Source organism: Hemicordylus capensis, chromosome 3 (genome assembly GCF_027244095.1).
Source record: "Hemicordylus capensis ecotype Gifberg chromosome 3, rHemCap1.1.pri, whole genome shotgun sequence".
NCBI lineage: Eukaryota > Metazoa > Chordata > Lepidosauria > Squamata > Cordylidae > Hemicordylus > Hemicordylus capensis.
Genome location: NC_069659.1, coordinates 195,278,862 through 195,297,118, shown reverse-complemented (window position 1 = coordinate 195,297,118; position 18,257 = coordinate 195,278,862). Strand labels below are relative to the sequence as shown.

The 18,257-nt window shown below is 45.1% G+C and overlaps 1 long non-coding RNA gene across 2 annotated transcripts; it reads left to right on the top strand.

The window, feature by feature from the left end:
- Positions 1–361: 361 nt before the first annotated feature.
- Positions 362–16,998, top strand: LOC128348939 (uncharacterized). Of its 2 annotated transcripts, XR_008318441.1 has the most exons (3): positions 362–471; positions 16,212–16,320; positions 16,688–16,998. It is a non-coding gene; the product is annotated as an uncharacterized LOC128348939 (long non-coding RNA). The 2 variants fall into 2 exon arrangements; XR_008318440.1 differs by having other exon boundaries at positions 16,212–16,998.
- Positions 16,999–18,257: the final 1,259 nt, after the last annotated feature.

Genomic DNA, 18,257 nt, shown 5'->3' with positions numbered 1-18,257 from the left:
ACATCTGACCATAGCTGTGTTTAGGGTGTCTGTCAGGTGTTAAGGCTGCCTAAAAGGCATGAATTAGAGGAGGCTCATCCCTTAGGGCAGAGTGGACACACCCACCAATAACTTACTCTGTGGTTGTGCTGCCCTCCTGCCCTTCCCTACAGCTTGCCTAGCCAAGCTGCAATGTCTACATAGAGTGGAGGACGTTGAACAAGCGGAGCACCTGTCAATCATAATTTACATATTAATAAGGCTTTGTTTTCAAAAGGTCGGCTGGACTGAAAACAACCTAGAAGAATATTCGGAAGACATCATGCTGATTGACAGCTCTGACAGCCAATCAGAGTGTCCAGGGGGAAGTCGTTGTCTCATTTCCAAAGGAAGAAGAACGCAGCCATTTTCTCCCACAGCAGAATGAGTTCTAGTGTTCCACTCACTCTTATGTGGCTGGGCAGTAGGCACTGAACTCTCCCCTCTCCCTCTGTGAGTAGCTTGCAAAAACAATCACTTTCTTACTGTGAGTGCGTGAGAGTGAGTACCAAAAACAGAACAAAAAGTAAGGGGGGCTGTTTGCCTTCCTTATCATTTTTGGCTGCTGGCTGAGGGGGCCTTTGTGGTTTTGTTGGTGTAGGCAGAGTGAGAAGAAGCTGGGAGGGGCTGCTTGCTGCCTGGCAGAGCACTTCTCCTTTGCCAGGCTCAGCTGCAAGATTGTTGGTCTGGTGGGACGTGATCTGGTCTTGTGATAGCAAGTAGGTATTGTCCCCTTTGCTAAGCAGGGTCCATCTCCCTGGTTTGCAGTTGAATGTGAGCATTGTAAGATATTCCCCTTAGGAAAGGGCATCTGAGGTTCCAGTTCCCTCCCTCCCTGGCAGCCTCTCCAGATAGGTCTAAGAGATGCCTGCCTGCAACCTTAGAGAAGCTGCTGCCAATCAGCGGAGGCAATACTGTACTGAGCTAGAGGGACCAAGGGTCTGACTCGGTATACCACAGCTTCTTATGTTGTACAGCAATACAGTCAAGGAGGTAGTGATACTGGTGACATGAAAGATTTGGGATGGAGCAAGTGGGAAGAGGAAAAATGGGGGGAATTGTGATGGTGAGGTGACAGGATTTCGTAGGAAGGAGTTGTTGGGGTTCAGTTTTATTTTGTGGAGTGAAGGACACTGTGGAGGGGGAAGCTGATGGTTTCTTTAAACTTAAAGGAGAAAGAGTGAGGGGAGAAACTATGGAAGGAGAATTAGTCTATGGGAGAACTGGTCTTGTGGTAGCAAGCATGACTTGTCCCCCCTTAACTAAGCAGGGTCTGCTCTGGTTGCAAATGAATGGGAGATGAGAAGTGTGAGCACTGCAAGATATTCCCCTCAGGGGATGGAGCCGCTCTGGGAAGAGCAGAAGGTTTCAAGGTCCCTCCCTGGCTTCTCCAAGATAGGGCTGAGAGAGATTCCTGCTTGCAACCTTGGAGAAGCCGCTGCCAGTCTGTGTAGGCAATACTGATCTAGATGGACCAATGGTCTGACAGCTTCCTATGTTCCTTTGAATCCTTGGCTAGGGGAGAGCTGCCTGGGAGGTGCTACCTGTAGTTATTCCCCTAATAAGAAATGGATCCCTGGCAGGACAGTCAGTCGGTTGAAGAAGCAACTGATGAGGCTGACCCGTGGGAAGGCAGCCGAGAGGGCAGTCAGTCTGAAGTCTCTCTCTCCACTATCCCAGCCCCTTTGCTTTGGGGGTGGATGGCAGGATTGTGTGTGTGTGTGTGTGTGTTATATCCTGTATCCAGACATGGCATATAAGACAGAACAAAGAGAGTCAGCATTCTGTAGTGGTTAGAGTGTTGGACTAGGACAGGAAATCTGAATTCAAATCCCCATTGCGCCATGAAACCACTCAGTGACTCTGGTCCCATCACTCAATACTACTTGTCTATACAGTAGACTTCTTCAAATGTTATGTGAGGGTTGCTCTTGGTGGATGTGACCATTGTGTTTGCGCCATTACTGTACTATGAAAAGAAATACACAGATTATCAAAGTTGACCATGTTGGGTACCATGATCATATGTACACAAAGAGACTGTCTGGTGATAAAGCATGTTTTCTGACACTCAAGTGAGACTGACTGGTGTGCTGTGCCTTGGCTCACTCTTAGCCCTCTTGGGTTTTTTTTAATGTGCCCTTTCATCTACCCCTTGAGTAATGTGTCAAACATGTTTCAGGTTGTGCCTTGGCCATCCTGACTTTGACTCTGCTTGTTTGTACTTTTGTGTAAGAGAGAGTGACCACTGTTCCCTCTAATCTTTTTCATCAATGTGCGGAATGTGTTTTCTTCTGGGCAGCAGTGTCAAGGCAGTGTGTGTGCACAAGTGCATTCAGAGTGGGGTCTTCTTGATTCAAGCTGAGCGGGATCTAAAATTAACCGGGTGGACAGACCTCAAAAAGCTTGTGAGCATGTGCACGTGCCTTAGAGGGAACAGTGAGAGTGACTCAGTATGTGTATAAAGTGGTAAAAAGCTGGCGCATAGAGAGAAATACATGCTGATGTATTCTGTTCTTCTGTCCCTCCCCTTAGTTTGGTTCCTGTATTCTTCTTCATTTGTCCCAAAATACTACCCAACACTTTGAGTACACAGAATTTTTCTGATAAGAGATGCATGTTCATTGGCACAGTACAACAGCAGTAGTACTTTAATGGGAAGGATTGCATAGAGATTGACTTTTATTAGAGAATGTTTAACACATGGTTTACAAAAGCAGTAGTGAATAGTTTCCCGATAAAACACGGCCACGTACCAACGAATGTGTGGTTGCAAAGGCAGAGAGAATACATCACTGTACGCAAGTCCCTACGGGTTTGGGTAGAGTCCGGTTAAAGGAGTTCAGTGAGAGGAGTGTCCAAAAGGTCCAAGGGAGGGACGAATCCCAGCCTCACCTTGCGTGTGGCCGGCAGGGCCGTGCCAGTCTTCTTCTGCCAATTGCAGCCTCTGGGCGTGGGTCCTTGATGGCGGAAGGTCTTCTCCAGGTCCAGAGGGTCCTCCAGGGGCGTTGTCAGCAGGAGTTCCTGGTGTGGTCAGCCGCTGTGCTGGCATGGTTCGTTTAGCATGCAGATATGCTATAGATCACGTTCCCGAAGCAGGAGGTTACATACATACGTACATACATACATGCAGGTCAAGACAGCCATAAGAAAATAAGTGTCCATCTGAGATAGTCGCGAGCTGCAAAGCATCGCCAATGTATGCAAGTCCTCCTTCGGTTCCACGCGTATGTGGATCTGGACTATTACATCATGCAATTGTCCACTGGTGCGGTGTGTGTTGTTTTGTGGGGTGGAGGGTGAATGGTTCTGTTTGTTGTTGAGGAGAGCTGGACTTGTGGTAGCTAGCATAAATAGTCCCCTTTCCTAGGCAGGATCTTCCCTGCTTTGCATTTGGATGGCAGGATTGCTAGAAGGAGGGGTAAAATAAGCAAAGCAGGCACATTTGCTGTTTTAAAATTTCATGCTTTTATTGTGTGGTGGTGCTGGACAAGGGTTAATTGTCTCTGCCCCTGCACTGCTCATGCTAGCTCCACCCCTGCAGTACCCATACGAGATCCACACACCACCTGCCCTGCCTGGCACCCACCCAGTCACAGGAGCCACCAGACACCACTGGCATGAATACTGCTCTTGTGATTTCAGGTCCCTGTATACATTTTGCTGTTGTTGAATGCTATCCAGCTTGCTTCTGGAGGTGTTTTAGCCTGATGACAAAAACCAAACACCATGCCTGTAGAATATATTCAGTTGCTGAACTACATTCAGATGGCTGTTGAAACAAAGTGGTTTGCACTGGTATCAAGACACTCAATGTGTTCTGGTGGCATCAACATATGAAATCAACTTCTCCATTGTCACTTGTGGATTTTAATAGATGTAGACCTGGTAGCAATCCTATATGTCTCTCTCACCTGTGACGAAAGCAAAGCTAGCCCTGTATTACCATAAATAAATCTGAGATATCTGGTGTCTGCAGTTAACACTGCAAAATGTTAAAACTGTCTGCTGGTGCAGAGACTTTCAAGACACATGTAGCACACCCCTTTTTTAGACTCCCACCTTGGGGCCAGACCATGATGTTCAAAATGCCCTTTCTGCTTTAGTTTTTCTTTAGCCAGAAGTAGCTGGATCAGACCTGACTATGTGGGGGCAGGGATAAGAGGAAGAAAATAAAGCACAGCTGCCAGGACCGATACCTCTCTTTAATAATAAATATCCCAAGTGCATTTTGATAAGTTCTCTTCAAGAGAATGTTCAGCATAACATGTAGAGAGGCCACAAAATTACTGCATGAAACTTGGGTCAGCAGTTGAAAATCTTCATATATATGGAACTGAAAATCATGAAAATGGCTGTTTAGTGCCGTCTCTTTTCCAGTCCCAGAACATGTTGTGTCATCGTCTCTTCAATCATTCCTTTACAAGCCAAGACAAAGAGGAACTAAAAACAACCACCACCAAAAAACCCCCCTCAAAAATTTAAAAAACCATTTCAAAATAATTCAAGGGCTGCTGAGTCTCAGCAACTCCAAAGAAATTGGAGCTGTTGATGCTCTAAAAAAACAGACGGTGTAATCTAGAAGACAGCCAGAGACATTTGGCCCAACCCAGGTGGCAAAGCAAACTCTGAATGTCTGCGACATAAGATCCTTCAGCAGCAGCGGCCGATGCACAGAGCCTGAGATTCCCAGTGCCAGGGCAGGCAGGCAGGCACACACCCCCTCATTGAAAGAGAGGCCTAATCTCCTGTCCTGCTTTTTGAAATCTTAATCATAGTCTATGCAACAACGATCAAATGTATCAGTTGCATGATAGAGCATCCTTTCAGAAGAGTCTTTTCTAATAACCACACACACCTGTGAGAAGGAGAGGTATTATTAGCACCCAGTCTGCAAATAATGAAGGTCATAAAGGAAAGCAGACCATCAGGTGGTCTTTTCCCTGAGGCAAAACCAGGAATGTTTAAGAGAGGCATACACACAGGGCTCTTCCAAACTGTGATATAGTCCAACTTCAGCACAAATCACGGTGATAAATAAAACAAGAAATCCACACTAAGTACAAGGATGTACTTAATTTTCTTAGCATCATCATAATTTTCTTAGCATCATTGGTTGGCAATCTGCAGCAATCCATGAAGAAACTGGGTGTTGTTTTTTCCAAGTTACAGTAAAATAAATTTGAAAAGGCAGTTTTTTCATTGACTGCCACAGACTGCCAGCAGATGGTACTAAGAATAGTATGTGACATCCTTTTGCATCACGTGGATTTCTTGTTTTATTTATCATCATAATTTGCACAGAAGTGGAGATATAACCAGCTGGAAGTGCTCATAATCTGGGCTAATTCAAACAATAAGGCTATTCTCACAAGCAGCCTCACCCAGGCTAGGGCAACCCAGCCTGGGTTAGGCTGCTTGTGTGCAGCACCGGGATTGAGCTCAATCCCGGTGCTGCCCTCCCACCTAACCCTAATTTTTATCCCAGCCTTTAGCCAAGGTTTAAGGGTGCAAGTGCGCCCTTATCTCCAGCGCAGGAGTCATGTGTGTTCTGGGGCTGCACACAACCTCAGCATACACAGAGTTGGGCACCTAAAGTGCCCAACTCATGGAGGAATCCCCACAATGCACTGCAATGCTCACGTGGTTTGTTTGTTTGTTTGTTTGTTTGTTTATTTATTTATCTATCTCCAAAAATGGCTCAGGGTACACCGAGAAATAACAAATAAATATTTAGGGATTTCTGGAGGCTAGGACCCGTTTTCCTGGCCTCCATACATCCGCATTGCTCAGAGCAGCATGGGTCATGTGCCCATGTGAGCCACACACCACACAGAAGAGGACAGCTCATCTGGAGAGAAGGTAGGTTCCACCCTGTCTTCAAACACCGCCCCATCTGCCAGCCCTCCCCACCATGGGATCCATCGGGTGGATAGCCTCATTGTCTTCTTGGATTTGTTTTAAGTCAGGTTAATATTTTGTCAGCCCACTTACACCTGGCACCAACAACAAATGGACAGGTGGATACACTGACCACTCAACTAGGCTGCAAGCACACCATTCAGCAGTGGTGAGTGTGCTGGAAATTTGGGCCTATGGCAAGAATGATGAGTGTGCTTCCTAGGCTCAAGTTGGAACTGGACACAGCAAGCCAGTGCTTCCAGTCCATCAGAAAATAGTTCATGTTTCCTAAGCCCGAATCAGACATCATCATGCTTGTAATGACACTGGGAGTGCAACACAGCCTGCCTCATTGTGTAGCCACTGCCCTCCTTACAGGGCTGCTGTGATGAGGCTATGTCTGCTGCAGTGATAGGGATGGAGGATTCCACCATTCCAGGCACCAAGAATCTTGGAAAATGCAGAACATCAGTATCTGATGTTCTTTGTGTAGCTGTCAGGCACCCTGGGAAAACTACACTTCTTAGATTCCCTGACATCTGGAGCACTACCAGCGGAGCATTGCATGTACAAGGGGTGGGGAGCATAGGATTCTTGTCACACCAGCAGAAGATCTATGAACATGGGGGATAGAGGTTCAGAATATGGGCACACATTATGTTAGCAACAAATTCATATTATCTATTATTATTATTATTTATTTATTTATTTATTTATTTATTTATTTTACATTTTATATCCCACTCTTCCTCCAAGGATCCCAGAGTGGTGTACTACAGACTTAAGTTTCTCCTCACAACAACCCTGTGAAGTAGGTTAGGCTGAGAGAGAAGTGACTGGCCCAGAGTCACCCAGCTAGTTTCATGGCTGAATGGGGATTTGAACTCGGGTCTCCCCGGTCCTAGTCCAGCACTCTAACCACTACACCACGCTGGCTCTCTTTAATTTAATTTAATTTAATTTAATTTAATTTAATTTAATCATATGATTGGTAATCAAATTTACATGAATTTGCATGTACCTACAATCAATGCATAGCAGTCAAATGACTCCTGAATGGCCCTATTGAGTAACAGTTTGGATGCTGCTCAATATTTCTGCAAGGAGCATTGTGACACATGATACAAACATGTGTTATAGCAAACACTGAGCCTGTGCTCATGACCGGGTGGGCCCCACAGGTATGTTCCACCTACCCCATTTAGGTTCCACCTACCTTCCCCACCCACCCACCCAGGCGATCCACAGTGTCTATATGCCATGCCATTGCGTGCCCACATGATCTGCACTGCTCTGTGCAGCACGGATCCCTGGAGGCTGGGACTCGTTGACCCAAACTCCAGGAATGTACTGATGAGCGCAGTGAATTTAGCGATACTCCTGTGAGACGGGCACCCATCTCTAGGCACCCCTTCTGTGTATACTCAAGCAGCCTGAGCATACACATGACCAATAAGCCCATTGAAAGCTTTTAAACTGATTAATCTAACCGATTAATTGGGTAAATGTTGTGGTCGCCGTTCTGACAAGTGCTTACAATTCCTCTGTGTTTCTCTTTGGCTGTTTGTGCAAAGTGCTCTTTTTTGTATCGGATCCTTTCACTCCCAAACTTTGCACTTGTGTGCTCTGTTTGATTGACATGAGGCCAGATATAGCCTCATGCCACACACCCTGTCATCTGGGATATGGGTCTCCTGTCTGGGGTTTACTGTATATATTGCTGTTGGTGTTTCCATGGTTGGTTGCAGAGTTAGTCAGTAGCCTATACTCTGCTGTGGATGTGTAGGATGGACAGGAGATTATGTGGGAAACAGCAGCTTTTGACTTTCCATAGAGTTCAATGGGAACATTTTGATTTAGACTACCATTTTTTGCCAACATAATGTTACATTATCACTGGGGGTGTGAATTACGGTCAGTTAGCACTTAGGATACCAACTAAGTCCTGTTTGTCCTTTGACACAGCCCAAACCACCCATTTCTTTACCCCACCCACAGAGGTGTGCCAGCGGTGTGGCTATACTGGTCTAACCATGCTGGCGTAGATCCCTGATGCTGCGATTTCTTCAAGATCTGCCAGTGCAGGGAGTCTTATGGGTATAATCTTATACTTTAAAAACACACACACACAAACTTCTGTAGCACTGGATGTGGTAGAAGCTCAGTTGCACTCCCAGAAAACAACTTACACCTCTCCTGCTGCTGTTGCTACATCAGCATAACTCCACAACTGGATTGCTCTGTTGGTATCCCAAGTCCCTCCAGCCAGTGCAGTTCACGGATAGGATTGCATTCATGGATAGGATCACAGGATTGATATCCAATGATCCTCTAATCAGCATAGGATGTACACAGAATTGCACTATTGCGCCCAGGATGAATGTTCTCAAGAAATGGCAGGTGTTCAAATACATGGTGACTTATAAAAGTTGTACAGGGAATCTGTGGCAGAAGGAGAACTGTGTATGTATGATTACCTTTGGCTGCTGGTCGGTTTTCCCTCTGTTGGAAGCCTTTCCACAGAAGCAAGAGGACTGTACCCCTATTGCCATGTTTTACAGGAGGCCTTTTGTGTGTGTGTCTGGAGGGCTTTCTCCCCCTAAATGTTCTCCTGTTGCTTGGTGGGTCCCCCACCCCCCAAAGCTACTGAAGTGCTCTGAATATGTTTAATGGGCCGTTAACTAGCTCTCTCCATGTTAGGGCTGGGATGGAAAAGAAATGCTGAGTTCTGTGGAAACATCACAAGCAGACAGATCGGGCACCTTTGGAGAGGAAAATAAGCAGAGAGGCCCTGCAAGCACTCCCTCTCTCTCTCCCTCTCTCGCCCTCCCTCCCTCTTTCTTTCTCTCTCTGTCAGACCCTCACTCGTACACACAAGATCTGAATTAAAAACAAAAAAGAAAAAAGAAAGATAAAAGATTGTTAAAGGATTAAATGAGCTGTGGCCACATATCTGAAAGGTGCTTAAGAAAGGAAGGCACCCCCCCCTCAATAAACACACACAGAGAAAGAAGAAAGGGGGGGAAATCCCACACCATGTGCCTCTTAGACACAACTATGCGTCAGTCACACACTTAATGGCGAAGAGCCACCAGAACCACATACTCTTACCCAACAAAAGAGTAATACAGCCACATAACAGGTTTGTTGTACTGAGCACAAGATGCTGAATGCAAAAAGCTACAGGACACTTGACCAACAAAAGCACATGACCAACAAAAGACACCAAACCTCTGTGTGTGTGTGTGTGTGTGTGTGTGTGTGTGTGTGTGTGTGTGTGTACAATTGCGCATCACAAGTATAACAAAGAGCCCTGCATATGCACATCACAGAAAGAGCAGATATACACTCCATAGATATGGAGCACATCTAAACCTACATTCATAGCACACTGAGGTACACAGGACTGCTCTTAGTGCACTCTACTGGAGAGGTTTAGAGTCTTTGTTAATCATAATTCTGTTTTTTAGTTTGTTTTAACAGTATTATATTGGTTTTGAAAGTCACCTTGAACCCTTGGGAAAGGTAGGGAAAGAAAGGAAGGAACTATTGGGGTGGTGTCAGGGTTCAGTCAGGTTTTGCACTGCCCAAGGGCCCATGCCCATTGGAGGACTGACCCAGTTGACCCATGAACCCCCAGTACCTAATGACAATGGTGGTGTAAGCCAGCTGACAGGTTCATGCTGCTGCCACTGTCACCCATCACCCCCACAGCCAACAGAAGCTGCCCTCCAGAGACCCCTGCATTATCATGGGGCCTCTAGAGGATGCTCCTCTTGGCTGATAGGGAGGGCAGGAGAAGAAACTGCAGCTCTTCCTACAATCTTCATCAGTCCCCATTGCCTAATGGGAGGGAGGGAGGTCAGACACAGTGGCAGCTCACCTCCCTCCTACCCTCTGAGGGTGGGCGCAAGAGGTGCTGCAGATGACAATGACACCAATTCCCCTCTACATTCTCCAGCAAGCTGGTGGGTGGAGAGACCATCCACCATGGGCTTTGCCTCAGAGCCCCTTATAGTAGAGCCACTGCTAGCTAGTTCTGGACAATTATGCATGTGGGGTGATCAACTGTTCTCCAGTCTCCATCTTTGCATGTGCCCAACCAACCCTGCCCCACACCAGTGCCTAGCAAGAGAATCAACATGCACTCTAGATCATCATCCATTAAATACCTGGAAGGTGGTATTCCAGGCCAAAACAGTACCCAAAGTAGGTTCCATGGTAACTCAGTATATTTGCCAATAAAATGCAAATGTGGGATTTGGTAGAAATGGAAAGGGGAAAATGGCTGCATCTTGGGGACAGGTTGGGTGAGCTGTAGAGGAAGGACCAGGAAAAACAAGGGACACCCTGCCTGCTTAGTTCACTTCCCACTTCTAAAATTTGTACCAAGCATTACTTACACATTTTCAAACTTTTCTTGCAGCCGTAAAGGCTAAAAAACGTTCTCTTTTGGGGAAAAAAGAATCAAGATTCTAGGCCCGAACTACTTGTTATATTTAAACAATGCTCAGAGCCCAATTGCCATTTAAGATGAGGAAAAGCTGCCTGAGTTTCAAATGTATAAAGCCCCATGGTGGGAAAAGGTCACCAATATTCTAGTGAGACAACCTCCATGTAAACACTCCCCCTTTCCCCCATTCTAAGCTTGAATGAGCAGAGGGGGAGAGCCACTTTAAGACATATTAGGCCCCTTTCCATATGGGCCCTCTTTGGATAGTTGTTCATTTGTTGCAGGGATCAGACATCTTCAACTAAAGTTGCGATTTTAGTTACTGTGATACTCTATCTCCCCAGTTCTCAAAGCACAATATATTTAGTTGCACAGAAAATGCTATTCTCCCAGCAGAAAGTGCCACCATTTCTAATGATATCATTGTATGAATTGTAGCTCTGCAAATACCATGATAGTGTCCAAAATGTGGCTTATGTGTGACACATTTCCCCTCCTCCCCTCCAGTACATACATCTTGCCTGTGACATTTTGCCAGCCTTCCTAAACCTTCTTATAGCTGTAACAGGAGACCACTCATCCAGCAATATATTATAAAAATGAGGGAGAGTCCAGCCCTCTTCTCTATGGCTAGCATGGGGGCTGGAGATCACATAATTTGCAACAAGCAAGAGTGCTTAGATAAAATGTGATTTGGGTGCAGATTGGTTAATCATTTGGCAAAACTGGTCAATTCCACTGTAATCCAAATGGGAATGTTAGTGGTTATTTTGCTTCCATCTTCTTGCAGTTGTTTGACTATCAACACTCCTACATAGTATATATACACACACACACACACACAAGCTGGTGCCCTCTGTGTAGCCTCTTGCATATAGCAAAGCTGTTCAAAATTCAGGCAACTGGATCTCCAGAAAGTTAAGAAGACACAGACCAAACTGTACCACCCTGTGCGGTCACCAAGTCCCCCAAATTAGAGGCCTGGGAAAGTTTAGATAGATACCTGCCTGGCTTGCTGACAATCCTTCACAGAGTTGACATTAAAAAGTGCTGACAGCGGTAAGGAGAGAGGAACACTTTCATCTTGCTACAGCCTCCTCCTGGCCCAGGGGTCAATGCTGTCTCCTCAGCCTTCCCCCTCCCATCAAAGCCTTCTCTTTCTCGGTTTTTTATTAAACAGGGTCACAGCCCACGTTACTATTCCTCCTCCCACTACAAGACAGAGCAAAAATACTCCCTTGCCTGCCTGTCCTGGGGCTTGAATTGCAGGGGACCTCATTCCTGCTATCACCTTGAACTTTCCCTGCCAAACATCAAGGCAGAAGGGGCACTTGTCTGTGGTCTTTCCTAGCCCCCCCACATTAATTATCTTGTTTAGCTGAAAGTTTAAAAATGGAGTCATCCACTGGCAATTTACAATGCTGGGGAGACAGAGCAGTAATTTATGGCTTGATCCAATTTGTTTTTCCTCTGTCTTCAAATATACAAAAATAAAAAAGACAGGAAGGAAATGCTAAACTGAATTCATAACAACAGTTACCTGCCTGTCAGAGAGTTGAGGCATAATTTACAGGTGGGATGGCAGAGGTGGTGAAAAAAGGCATTTAAAGGGTGGGGATACAATCTGAAAGCTACTTTCTGGACCTCAAAGAATCCTTCAAGTGGTAAAATAAAACATAACTATTAAAATGGATGTCTCCAATTCGGGAGAAAAATTGTGGTGTTAATGAAACAACAGTGTACATGGAAAAGAAGATTGTCAGGCAAGGACTAGGGAAATTACCATGGTTTGATAGTCAACACAAGTAGATATCTGTTGCACTCACTTCACAAATCGAGATCTACTTACCAAAGGTGCTATCCATTTCCCATTTAAATCAGTGACAGCTCTGCTTGTTACCTCTGCTGGCTTCAGGATCTCTGAACATGGAAGTAGTATTTTCTGGATGGGGTAACACCAAGTTTGTAACTTGAGGGGATCTCTTAAATCCAGCATTGCTTATGGATGCACTTGTGGTGTCCATAGCTCAAAGTAGCTTTCTCCAGTTGCTTTCCCAATAAGGCCCTTTAGCACATCTGAGGCATTGCTTTTCTTATCATCAGACAAAAGTCTTATGGCCAATACGCCCAAAGTACAACAGAATCCCAACAAATGAATTCAAGAATAAATTATAAGAGATGTGCAAAAGGTAATAAGCCAGAGTACAGTAATAAATAAATTAAATAAACATACATACATACATACATATACATAACAATTAAAATCAGAGAGAGAGAGAGAGAGAGATTGGCAGAGAATACTAGATGCTGGCCAAGCTGGAAAAATTCAAAAGTTCAAACAAATGAATAAGCAATTCTATGGCAAGATTTTAAAAAGTATTTCTTTACATATATTACATATATTGGCCACAAATACTGAATTCTACGAAGCCAACCAAAGCCCATAAGAAGTGGCAGCCTCAAGCCTTAGTGCTCTCCCTGCTACTAGTCAGTTGGCTCCAGGATCAGATGGCACATGTGGTGTTTTTCTGCAGTTAGCTGGAAGTGGAATTAAAACAGAGGTTCCATATGGCAGGTGGCCAGCAATGCCCTTCTCCATAGCCAAGATCCTTCTATACTGTCTACTGATATGCCAGTTCCTTTACAATGGTAATTGAAAGCTCTCTGTTTCTAGGCATGGTCCATTGTATTGCTTCCTAGGTCAGTGTGGCTAGAGTATGAGTGCTAAATGCCCCTTATTTGGTCACCTTTTGTTCCCTGCAGTTTGTCCGTGTGCAGAGTCAGCAAGAGATTGCTCTGGACCCTGAGACAAGACAAAGTACGGGACCCTCCATGGGATGCAGGTGCCCCCTCCCAGACCTCATGGTGCAGTGGCACCAATTCCAGTCTTTTGCTTGATCCCCTTCAGCCCTCAGAGGGGAAGGCCTTTCTGTGGCAACTCTCTCCCACCAGCCAATAGCTATCTATCTCACAAAGGCTCCCGCATTATTGCAGGGACTTGGAAGAAAGCCCATTGGGTGGTGGGGAGGGTGGGACAAAAAGGAGATGCTGCACAAGTCTCATATAGAGATTTTTTAAAACTATAGAATTTGTGCAGCAATTATATGGCTCTTGCTATATGTGTTTTTGCATTTTCTTATCTCTATATTCAAGTTGCATATGGAGATAATATAGACTTTCATAAAGAGGTAAGAAAATAGAGGGTCACCACACTACTCTTTATTGTCTTTTCTTTATACATGGGGTATGTGCAGCAGCTTTTCCACTGTGAAGGGGTCAACAAGGACCTGGTTGGGCCCCTGCATGGGCTTTGGATGCTGCCTGACATGGACAGCCCACAGTGCTGGGTGTGTGTGTGTGTGTGTGTGTGTGTGTGTGTGTGAAGTTATTGCTTCTGTTGCAATATTCTGTTTCAATCTCTTCTTTAAAAAAAAATAAATGCCAAAATAGCACTATTTTGCCACAGAAGTCAGAATTACTGGAAAATCAGTAATTTGTTTGTTCGTTACATTTTTATAGCCCACCTTTCTTCCACGCTGGGGCTCAGAGCAGTGTACATGGGATTTCCAGTCAGGTTCCCGGCCCAGACCTGTTTAGCTTCAGCAAGTTATCTCATATGCCCTCAGACCAGACCACTGCCCCCCTGCCCCCCCACACACACACGTACACAAAAGCTGACTAAATAAAAGGCAATTCAGCAATAATTCCTCCTCTGCTCTAATCTAGAAAGCAGTAAAATGGGATGGATCTGCAAACAGGATACTTCGCATCTAGAAGCAGATCTAGAAGCAGATCTAGAATCCTTAAAACCCTCATAGCAATAATAGCACTGCGGCTGTCCACACAAGAGGGGATAGTGCAGCCATTACATTTTATGCAAAATCATCACAAATCAAGTCTGAAGAAAGACAACACAAAAAACACTGGAATGTAATTATTTGATGACAAAATGAGGGTACTGCATTAAAAAAGAGAGTGGTGACAATTCCAGAAAGCAGGACTAATATGGAAGCAACCTCCAATTTCAGCTACTATGCCAGCTGGGTCCTTTCCTAGAATGAAAGGATCATGCCACAGGCATCCTTGCTTGAGTAACATCTAGACTTAATTGCTGTGATGCAGTGGCCTTTGCTGTTTTTCAGGTAGGAGCCACTTGGTGGGGGGGCGGCAAAAAACTTGAACGTGAGAGTCATTTCCCACCACATTGACCTCTGTGCATTGCTGTCCTTTCCCCAGCACTGGGGGGAGGGGGGCTTCAAGAGAAATGACACTCTAGGGCCATCTTGGAAGGTGTGCATGGAGCACTGAGAGTTCTATTCCTTCCCCATAAAGCTCTATGGGGAAAGTGTTGGAAAGGACTATACTTCCCAGCGCTTCTGTGTCCATCTTCCAGGATGAGGCTTGAGGGCTCTGTTTCCTTTCAAAGAGGCTCTCTGGTACTGAGCAACACACAGCACTGAGCAGTGAGCGACCTCTAAATAGGGTTCCCTGATGTGGACTTTTACCCCAGATTTGCAAGTATTTTAAACCCCCTGCAACTATTTCTGTGCTGAAGGGGGTTACTGGAGTTCCAGCGATCCTGCTGCCAGGACCAAGTGGCTCAAATCACTGTGGCTGTTACCCATGAATAGGCCCATTGGAAACAATGGGCTTACTCATGTGTAATATTTGCTGTGTGGTGGCTAGAGGAGCTCATTTGTATGCTGCTGCTGTGATGGCAAGTCCCCTCCATCTTCCACAGCCGTGTGTCTTTTGCAGCAGCCGGCCTCCTCGTTTTCTCAGTGACTTACTGTGACCGGCCCAGTGGCCCCAAGGAGGGACTTCTTCTTCTGACTGTGTCGTGTGTGTCTGCTGCTTTCCAGCTGTGGTGCACAACCAGCAAGCTCCCTCCAGGTCAGGAAACGTACGCTTCCCCTGGATGCACCACTGTGGAGGGGAGCCTAGTGTTGAACCGCGGAGAAGGGGTGCATTACATGCCCTCAAATGCCCCATGCGATTCAGAGATTACTGGTGTTTGAACTTTATGGAAAGGGTTCTGTGGTGGTTTCCCTCCAACTTGAAAATGAAAAGAAAATGCCCCATTTGCCCCATAGGATTCTGTGATCCAGTCATAGGAAGGCTGGTGTTCAAAAAGGGGTGTGTGAGTTGTATTTATTCTCAGATTATCCTGTTTTAGCAAAGCATGCATATATTATACCAATTGGCAAATATAAATTTTATGCCATTTTAAAATGCAAATCTCCTTTTGGAGGCTTTTTTGGTGAACAGCACCAACCATTGTTTGGTGACAAATTTCGACTGTTTTCACCACTTGGACCTGGCAACTCTACCTCCAAACTGTACCAGAGGGGCTGTGCCGAGTATTCAGCTCTGACAAAAGTTTCACACGGGCCTATTAATCGGGAAGCCACACAGGGGCGTAACAAGGCTGGAGTGGGCCCAGAGACAAAATTTTAAAATGGGCCCCTCACTGATACACACACACACACACTTCACAATATATAGTCATGTGACTTGCCTCTGGGGGGGCCCCTTGAGGCGTGGGGGCCCCCAGGCAGCCGCCTCCCCTTGCCTAATAGTAGTTACGCCCCTGAAGCCACACTTAGAGTCAATGGGAGCCAGCCACCTCTGGCGTCTTGCTGGGCCCTGCAAGGAAGAACACTGCATTGCACATCTTAAACGTCTTCAGAATCTTCAACTGATTCAGGAATATGGCAGCCAAGCTGTTAACCAGGACCCGCTGTAATGGTCATATTTCACCCATACTTTAAGATCTTAATTGGCTTCCAGTTTGTTTTTGGGCACAGTTCAAAGTGCTACTTTGTTTTTATCCATAAAGATCTAATTGGTCTAGGACCAAGGAATCTGAAGGACCATCTTCCCACATACAAACCTGCCTGTCAGGTAAGATCTTCATCAGAGGCTGATCTCCCTGGAGAAGGGGTTAGGTAAGTGACCACCAAAGGACTTTTTCTGTGGCTGCACCTTGAATGTGGCTCTCTTTCATCAGTAAAGTTTGCCTGGTGCTGCCTTCATTATATTTTAGGCATTGAGTGAAGTCTGCCCTGTTTGCTTGAGTTTTTAGTGGTTACGGATATATATATTTTATTATGTAGAGTGATTATGATGGCTGGTCCTTTTATTATTTTATTAGTTGTTTTCTGGCAATTTATTTGGGTTTTTTCAAATAACGTCTGGTCAATTAGTGCTGCTCTTTTTTACATGCTATTTGATTTATTACTGACTTTTAAATGGTTTTTATATTGATTGTTTTTATGGATCTGTGTAAGTCGCCTTGAATGTTGTTTTTGGCAGAAAGACAGCATAGAAGATTCATCAGCAAAATAAATAAATACATAAAACACATGAAAATGTTTTGGTTCACAAAGAAGGAAAACAGAACTGTGGTCAAAAATACAGCAAGGGTAGTAATCACTGTTTATTTGTTTCTCCCTTACTTGGAAAAAGATTTGTACAGATCAAGGGAACAGAAGATTCCCCTTTACTGTTATATGTGTTTTGCAGAGGAAATGGAAGATCTTCTACAAATCATGAGAACTATTAAAAACTAATTGAAATCTATGTATTTTATACTGCTTTAATTATAAACGCCAGCTTTTCATAAATCTTATAGTGGTTTGTTTAATGATTTTGTCCCCATCTTTCACTGGTGTTTTTTTCCAAGTTTCTGAAACTAGTGGTTGAAAAAAAATTGGGCCAATCGAATGGAAACATTCTATAGTTGTCAGAAGCTTTTCATTGAAGAAAGATCCCATAATCTGGACATAAATTCTCCAACATGTTTGGTTTTGTGAGTACATAGTAGAGTATTTGGCATTGTGTGTATGGTTTGTAACACTTAAATGAAATTTAGATTTAGATTCCAAGCACGAGGATTTTATTAATGTTGGGAATGCTGGATCAACATGTTCAGTACCCAAAAGCCACATAAAGATGCTGGTTGCTAGGGATGTGGACGGAACATCCAGCAGCCCAACCAGTGATACAAATGGCCTCTGTGCATGAGTGGAGGTCACAAAAATGGCCTCTGCACGTGCATAGCCAGCCCAGGCTGTCACTTGGGAGGCTGGCAGAGGGCTTAGAGGAGCCCCCACTGCCACCTACCGCCACCTCAGCTGCTTCACTGCCTCCACCTCACCGCCCATTTATGCCGCCTATCCCACGGCCTCTGCTAAAGGTATGGAGGCTGCTTTCTCTCACTCCCCCCTCCCGCCCAGTGCCTTTAGGGAGTTTAGGTTAGGGATGCCCCCTTTACAAGTATACCCGAGCCAGTCTGTGAGTTGGTTCTTTGCACTGAGGGATAGTCCAGTTTGAACTTGGACTGGCTGAACCAGTCCAGCTCGAAGTTGAGCCTGGCTCAAAGTGAGCCAGCTCACACATCCCTACTAGTTGCTTCCTGCAGTAATCAGCATGGGTAAACATTGGAAATAATCAGTGTGAGGGGGGCAGCAATCATAGCATCAAACCTCTACACTAGTAGGTTCCTCTTCCTGGAAATGCTATTTCCCCAGCTTCTGTTTTCCACTAGAATCACTATTCCAAGCACAAGCACCACCAGGAAACTAAGATTCCAAAAGGTGTCCAGCAGAAAGAGAAGCAAATACAATGGAACATGTGGTGAGAATAGAAGCAAAACTATTTCAAGTAAAAGCTGTTAAGTAAGAACATTTCCCTAGTATAGGCTCGATTAAGGGCTGCACAACTTTGGCCCTCCAGCTGTTTTTGGAATACAACTCCCATTATCCCCAGCCCGAAAGGCCAATAGTCAGAGATTATGGGAGTCCAACATTTGCAGGAGGGCTGAAGTTGTGCAGCCCTTGGCTAGAGTTTTCCAGAAGCTTCCAGAATGCACTGTTTACCTAAC